The sequence below is a fragment of the Asparagus officinalis genome, chromosome 3, assembly GCF_001876935.1.
Source record: "Asparagus officinalis chromosome 3, Aspof.V1, whole genome shotgun sequence".
Classification (NCBI taxonomy): domain Eukaryota; kingdom Viridiplantae; phylum Streptophyta; class Magnoliopsida; order Asparagales; family Asparagaceae; genus Asparagus; species Asparagus officinalis.
In genome coordinates, this window is record NC_033796.1 from 64309248 (window position 1) to 64317468 (window position 8221).

The following is an 8221-nucleotide window of genomic DNA, read 5'->3' on the forward strand; positions in this document are numbered from 1 at the left end:
GATCATTATGGAGGTTTCAATGAATATGCATATGCTAGAAGGTCAATCCACCACTAGGCAACCCCTCTTTACCGGTAGCAACTTTGCTTATTGGAAAGCTAGGATGAGAATTTACTTACAATGCATTGACCTTGATCCTAGATATTGTGGAAAAAAATATGTCAAGAAGCTTAGTAGTGAAATGACCGAGGATGATACGAGACTAGCTAACCTTAACATTAAGGCCATGAATGCACTGATTTGTGGTCTTACTCCTAATGAATATAAGAGAGTTTCTACATGTGCAACCGCACATAAAATTTGGGAGAAGTTATGTATCACCCATGAGGGAACCCCCAAAGTGAAGGAGTCTAAGATTAGTGGTCTTATGCATGATTATGAACTTTTTAAAATGCTTCCAAATGAATCCATTGATTCTATGTTTTCTCGGTTCACTAACATTATAAATGAATTACATGGTCTTGACAAGGTCTTGGAGAACCAAGAGATGAATTACAAAATTCTTTGCTCTTTGATACCGGCTTGGGAACCTAAAGCCACGGTCATCGAAGAAGCTCATGACCTCTCAACTCTCACTCTTGATAGACTTATTGGCAAGCTCAAGGTTCATGAAAAAAAGATCAAGGAGAAGGAAGAAGCAATCCCAAAAGCAACCGATGAGCCACCCCAAAAATCAAAGTCCATAGGTCTCAAGGGAGCAATCGACGATTTGTCCTCCTCGGATAGTGAAGATGATGTCTCTAGAGAAGTGGCTCACCTCTCTAGAAGAATATCAAAATTAATCAAAATGAATAAAAATTTCAAGAATCGATCTAACAACAAATTTCCTTCTTGTATAGGAAAATGTTTCGAATGCAACGAACTGGGACACTTAGCCAAGGATTGCCCCAAACTCAAGGAGAAGTATTTGAAATACAAGAAGAAGAAGGCTATGTACGCCGGTTGGGATGAGTCCAAACCAAGTGATTTGGATAGTGATGATGAGGGCGCTAAGATTGCTCTTCATGACCGGAACATTTGCTTCATGGCTCATGAAGATAAGGTACAATCCAAAACCGAAAGTGAATATCTCTATATGCAATGTGAACTAGAAGCGGCTTTAGAAGAATTGAACTTTGAATTTAAGAAACTAGCAAAAGAACATTCCTCATTCAAAAAATTACATGTTTCTTGTGATTCTAAGTATGAGCAACTGCAATCTTCTCTTGCTCTAAAAAATAAAATGATAGGAGATTTAGACTTTGAAAACAAACAACTAAGATCTAAAGTTGAGAGATTAGAAAATAAAAACATTGGAATTAAATCTAATCATGCTCATTTTAGTCATCATCATGTTGGTAGAAAATGCTATCATCAATCTCATGCTCCTACATATAAGAAAATGTTTTTGTGCACATATTGTATGAAATATGGTCATAATTCTACTTATTGTAGGATTAAAAATAACATTAATCATTATGAGTTAATGTGAGTACCCAAGGGTACCAAAAATACTAACACTCAAGGACCCAAAACTTGGGTACCTAAAGGTTCTACAAGTTGTTTATATGTAGGGAACATCTCGCACAAGACGTAAAGAGTTGTGGTACCTTAATAGTGGTTGCTCACATCATATGACGGGAAATAAAGAATTATTTGTAACCCTATCAAGGATTGAAGGAGGCAACGTCTCCTTTGGTGGAGGTGAGAAAGGTAAAATTATAAGTATTGGTACTATTGGTAAGATACCTTCTTCTGTAATTGAAGATGTTTATTTTGTTAAACGTTTAAACCATAATCTTCTTAGCATTAGCCAATTAAGTGAAAAAGGCTTTGACATCATTTTTAAACCGGATAAATGTATTATTAGTATAAATGATAAAATTATTTTTGTTGCTTTTAGAAGATCTAATATTTATATTTTTGAGATGAATGAGCTAGTAGATCAAGATGTAAAGTGCCTTGCCGTGCTAGATAGGGATCATTGGATTTGGCACAAGAGACTTGGACATGCTAACATGAAGCTAATATCTAAGATATCCAAGAAGAATTTAGTAAGAGGACTACCACATATATCTTACATTAAGAATTCTACTTGTGAGGAATGTGCTAAAGGTAAACAAACTAAGACTTCCTTCAAATCCATAAATGAGGTATCCACTTCTAAACCCTTACAATTATTGCATCTTGATCTCTTTGGACCCATACGTGTTGCCTCTCTAGGAGGCAAGCACTATGTTTTTGTTATTGTTGATGATTTCTATCGTTTACATGGTAATTTTTCTTGCTAATAAAGATGAATGTTTTGAAGAGTTTTCTCATTTTGTAAAAAAAATTAAAAATAAAAAATATTTAAAGTTGTAAAAATTAGAAGTGATTATGGTGGGGAATTTTAAAACAAATTCTTTAATAATTTTTATACTCATCATGGTATAACCAATGTGTTTTCCGCTCCTAGAACACCCCAACAAAATGATGTTATTGAACGGAAAAATAGAACCATACAAGAGATGACACGCACAATGATAAATTCTTATGATTTTCCAAAATATTTTTTGGCGAAAGCCGTTAATACGGCTTGTCACGTTTTAAATCGTGTTTTGATTAGACATTCTTTTAAGAATACTTCTTATGAACTCTTTTTTGGCAAAACTCCACATATTGGATATTTTCGTATCTTTGGTTGTAAATGCTTTATCTTAAATACTAAAGACCACCATAATAAATTTGATTCTAAAATTAATGTTGGGATATTTTTAGGATATGCTCCTAGAAGTAAGGCTTATAGAGTTTTCAACAAGCGAACATTCATTGTTGAAGAGTCTATAAACGTTATTTTTGATGAATCTAATATTGGTTTGTAAGAAAATTTGCCTAGGGATGATGATGAGGTGGAGAAAGGAATGGAGCTCTTGCAACTAAATGATAAATCCTCAATGAACGCACAAGTTGATGGGAAGAACATAAATGAACAAACTCAAGAAGAACTCCCCAAGGCTTGGAAGTTTGCACCAGATCACTCTAAGGACCAAATTATAAGGAGTTCATCCAAAGCCATTTTGACTCACGCAAAAGCAATAAGAGAATGTGGTAATGTAGCCTTCTTATCCCAAATAGAACCTAAACGTATTGATGATGCTTTAAAATATAAATTTTGGATTTTAGCTATGCATGAAAAGTTGAATAACTTTCAAAGAAATAATATTTGGAAATTAGTTCCTAGACCAAATAATACTTCTATTATTGGAACTAAATGGGTTTTTAGAAATAAGCTTGATGAGTTTGGCATAGTAATTAGAAATAAAGCTTGTTTAGTTGCTCAAGGGTATAATCAAGAGGAGGGTATAGACTATGATGAAACTTTTGCACCGATTGTAAGATTGGAATCTATTAGAATGTTTTTGGCCTTTGCAAGTTTCAAAGATTTTAAATTATTTCAAATAGATGTCAAAAGTGCTTTCCTAAATGGTTTTATTGAAGAAGAGGTTTATGTTGAGCAACCCCCCCCCCCCCCCCCCCCCTCGGCTTTATTGATTCATCTTTTCCAAATCGTGTATACCGGGTTCATAAATTTTATATGAGTTAAAACAAGCTCCTAGAGCTTGGTATGCTCGACTCTCAAGTTTTCTCATTGAAAATAATTTTTCAAAAGGAACAATTAATAATACTCTTTTTGTTAGAAAACAAAAAAAATGGTTTCATTTTAGTATAAATTTATATAGATGATATTATTTTTGGTGCCACTAATGAATCTTTATGCAAAGACTTTTCTAAAGTAATGCAAGATCAATTTGAGATGAGCATGATGAGAGAGCTCACTTTCTTCCTTGGCCTCCAAGTTAAGCAATCCAATGATGGCATCTTCGTATCACAAAGCAAATATGCTAGGGAGTTGGTAAAAAAATTCGGGATGGAAAGCTCAAAACATGCCCCAACTCTAATGATCACCACCATCAAGTTGGATGCGGATGAAAACGGTGAAAAAGTAGACCAAAAGCTATATCGAGGTATGATAGATAGTCTTCTTTATCTCACCGCTAGTAGGCCGGACATCATGTTTAGTGTTTGTGCATATGCACATTTTCAAGCTTCTCCTAAAAAGTCTCATTTAGTTACGGTTAAAAGGACTATTAAATACATTAATGATACATTAGAACTTGGTTTGTTTTATCCTAAAAATACATCTTTTGATCTTTGTGGTTATTGTGATGCTGATTTTACCGGTTGTAGGGTGGATCGTAAAAGTACGAGTGATACTTATCAATTTTTGGGTAACTCACTTGTATCTTGGGCATCTAAGAAACAAAATTGTGTTGTTTTGTCCACTACGAAAGCGGAATACATTGCCGCCGGCTTATGTTGTGCACAACTTTTGTGGATGAAATAAAATTTGGTTGATTTTGTTTTACACTTTCATGATACAATTTTTTTTTGTGATAATACTAGTGCTATAAATATCTCAAAAAATTCCTTTTTGTATTCTAGAACCAAGCATATAGATGTACGGCATCACTTCTTGCGTGATCATGTTGAACGAAAAGATATTTCCCTTGTTTATATTAATACCAAATCTCAATTAACGGATATCTTTACCAAACCCCTTTGTGAAGTTGATTTTTGTCGTATTAGAAATGAATTATGCATGTGCATCCTTTAAAAATATTCTTTTTGTGTCTAGTTTGTTTCTTTACTCTATCATTGTCATATTTTTTTGTTGATCCTAAATTGTCAAGTCATGCTTAAGCACACACTGGTACCAAGAGAAGAATAGAGGTGAGAGACCGGGGTCCTCCCAAGAGGAGTGGGGTAGCTGGTAATGCCTAACGGTAGATCGTAATTCCTAACACTTGAGGGAAACACTGGTAGACCAACACTTGAGGTGCATTTGTGTGGGTTTCTTAGCATGCATATTGTCTTTATTTTACCCTATTTTTGATGGTGACCAAGGGGGAGAGAAATCTCTTCATTTGTGCACATAGTAAGGGGGAGCCTTATAGATAGGGGAGCAACTATCTATAAGCCAATTAGTCATTTTTATTTGCTCTTGCATAATGGTCGTTTGTCATCATCAAAAATGGGAGATTGTTAGGTCCTTTATTTTGATGATGATTTACAAACACCATTATTGGTGCTAATCGTTTATTGAGCTATATTATAGATCATATATCATTAGCACCTCTTATGGAGGATTGGGTGGAAAATGAGCTATAACGACAATATCCAAGGAGGTGGAGGTAAAGTGATGAAGCAAAGCTTTCAAGAGCACTATATGCATGAGAAGCTTCATCAACTCAAGTGCAAATATCAAGACTCAAGCCATGTACTCATATGTGAGGGATGTTTGCTATTTTATTTTCTCTCTAGTACTTAATGTAGGCAAGTAGTTAGTTGATTACATTTGAAGCTTATGGGATAACACACTTACACACTTTCAAAAACTCGTATTTTGGTACTTTTGCTAAAACAGTGATTTTCATAAATACGAGGACCTTTTGCAAAATTCCTTTTCAAACAAGTTTGTTAAAATGTTTATAAATTGTTTTTAAACTGTTTACAAAGTTTCACAATTTTTGGAATTTATTTACTATTTTTAACATAACTTTAAAACTCAATTTCAAAATTATTTCAGGCTGATAACCTGTTATCAGTCGACTGATAAAATCAGTCGACTGATGTGTCGACCGATGAAAGTGCCTGGAATCATCAAAAAGTTATGTTTTGTTTTGGTCAACTGATCAGTCGACTGACGAGTTGTTAGTCGACTGAAAGTGATCGTTAGTGGACCGATGAGCTGATATTTGAATACAACGTTCAGCTTGTCAGTCGACTGATGCTTCCCGTCAGTCGACTGATAAGCACAGTAACGACTAGTTTTTTACAGAATCTGTTTCTCGGTTTTTGTGGGATTTTTGCTGATTCCTTGGGGTTTTGGCTGTTGTATTCTCTTCCTATAAATACCCAACAACCCCAACTACTTCAGTAACAAAGTTTTCATTGCAAATCCTTGTGTTTGAGTTTATTATTTTCGAAGAGCTTCAACTTTCATTTGCTTTTACTATTTCAAAGCCCACATCCTAAGCTTCTATTGCAATCTTCTCTCTTGTCATAGGGCTACTGTAAAGAGAGAGCTTCTCTTTGATTTTCTACTGTTGTGAGCTTGATCTGGTGGAGATCTTTTGTGTGGTTGTGAGATCTCGGTGGAGATCGTTGTGTAGAATAAGTTCCGTCTTCCAAACCGGGTGTGTAGTGGATTTCTCCTCGAAAGTGGGGAGCGGGGACATAGGTCAGCGGACCGAACCTCGTGAACATACCGCGTGTCATCAATTGGCTAACTATCTCTATCTCTGCTCTCTTTTATTGTCATTGCATTTCATATTTGTGTGTGGTTTGTTGAAATAATTCTTAATTGCATATTATTTGTCCATAAACCCTATTCAACCCCCCCTAGGGGTCTTTCAGTCTCTTCAATTTGTAGATGACACTATTGTTTTCTATAGAGCATTATCAGAAGATATATCTATTCTCAAAACCATTTTTTATGTGTTTGAGGATATTTCAAGCCTTGGGATCAATTATGCCAAAACAAAGCTATATTATTTTGGTAAATCTCAATCTAAAGGTGCAACTCTTGCTTCCATTCTAAATTGCGGCCTATATAATAACCCTTTTAAATATCTTGGCCTGCCTCTAAAGAGTGGCTCTCTCTCAAAACAAGATTGACAACCTTTATTAGATTCTTTCTCTAAAAATCTATTCATGTGGTAAAGTAGAAATCTATTGATCAGAGGGAGACTTACTGCATAAATTCTGTTCTTTCTTCTCTTCCCTTGTAGTACATGTCGTTCTTTAAAACCCCTTTATGGCTCATCAAGGCAATGGATAGAATTAGAGGAAATTTTCTTTAGTGGTGGTAGGGGGCAGGTGTGGGCGGGTGGAGTGGGTTAACAACCTGATAGAAAACCAATTCTCTTGTTAAATGGGCACATGTTTGTAAATACAAGTCCGAAGGGGTTCTTGGTGTCTGAAACCTTTCTGACTTCAACATAGCTCTTTTATCTAAATGGTATTAAAAAGGGAAAATTTGCAAAATAGACCGTTTTTATAAAGTAATTAGCGAAATAGACCACTTTTGAGAGTAATTAGCAAAATAGACATCTTTTTGACAAAAGAGGTCGATTTTAAAAAAATAGCTTCAGACAACATACGGGACTACTAGTCCCGTATGTTTAAAGCTAACTAATCTTATGATTAGTGCACTAATCATTAGATTAGTTAGCTTTAAACATACGGGACTAGTAGTCCCGTATGTTTTCTGAAGACATTTTTTTCAAAATCGACCTCTTTTTGGCCTATTGGCCAAAAAGAGGTCTATTTTGCTAATTACTTTTAAAAGTGATCTATTTCGCTAATTACTTTATAAAAACAGTCTATTTTGCAAATTTTCCCTATTAAAAATTTCTCAACAACGATTCCCCTTGTACGTTGGTCGTGTGCTATCCTCCCTTTACTCTCAAAATCAATCTGAACTTAGAAGCCCACCAACTAGAGGCTCTGTATCTAAATTTTGGTATGACCTGAATTCTATCCACTCTGCTTTTTTTTTTTAATTAGTTCAGTTCAATGGAAATTAGGTGGTGGATCCTCTATCCATTTGGGAGGACAAGTGGCTTGGAAACAATTCCTTGGGGAGTCTTTTCCCTCGTGCATATGACATGACATTCTCTAAAAATGCCAGTGCTGGGTCTCAAGGCATCTTTTAGAACCATGTCTGATCATGGCACCCTCATATCTTAGAAGGGGTATTTCTGATCTCCAAATTCAGGGCATTCAGGCCTTAAAATCCCTACGGCTAGCTTCAGAGAAACAGCCTACATGCTTCTGGTTCATATACGATTAATTCTTGGTGGAAATTTTTGTACAGAGGTAGTACCCTCTCTAGCTCTTCAAACTCCATATGGAATTTCTTTTCTCACCTCACAAGGTGAAGATCTTTTACTGGTTGATGCCTGAAAGAAGGTTATAAACAGGGGGAAGTCTATTTTATGAATGGTGGGAGGGTGACTCTGGTTGCCAGTTTTGCCTACGTGAGATTGAAACTGATAGCCAGTTACTTTTCCATTGTGTTTTTGCTCAAGAAACCTGGTGGAAATTGACCACTTCTTTCTTCTAGTCAGACACTCGGCTTTGACACACTACCTGAATCAAAGGGTAGTTTCGTTCCTGAATCGAAGGATAGATGTTA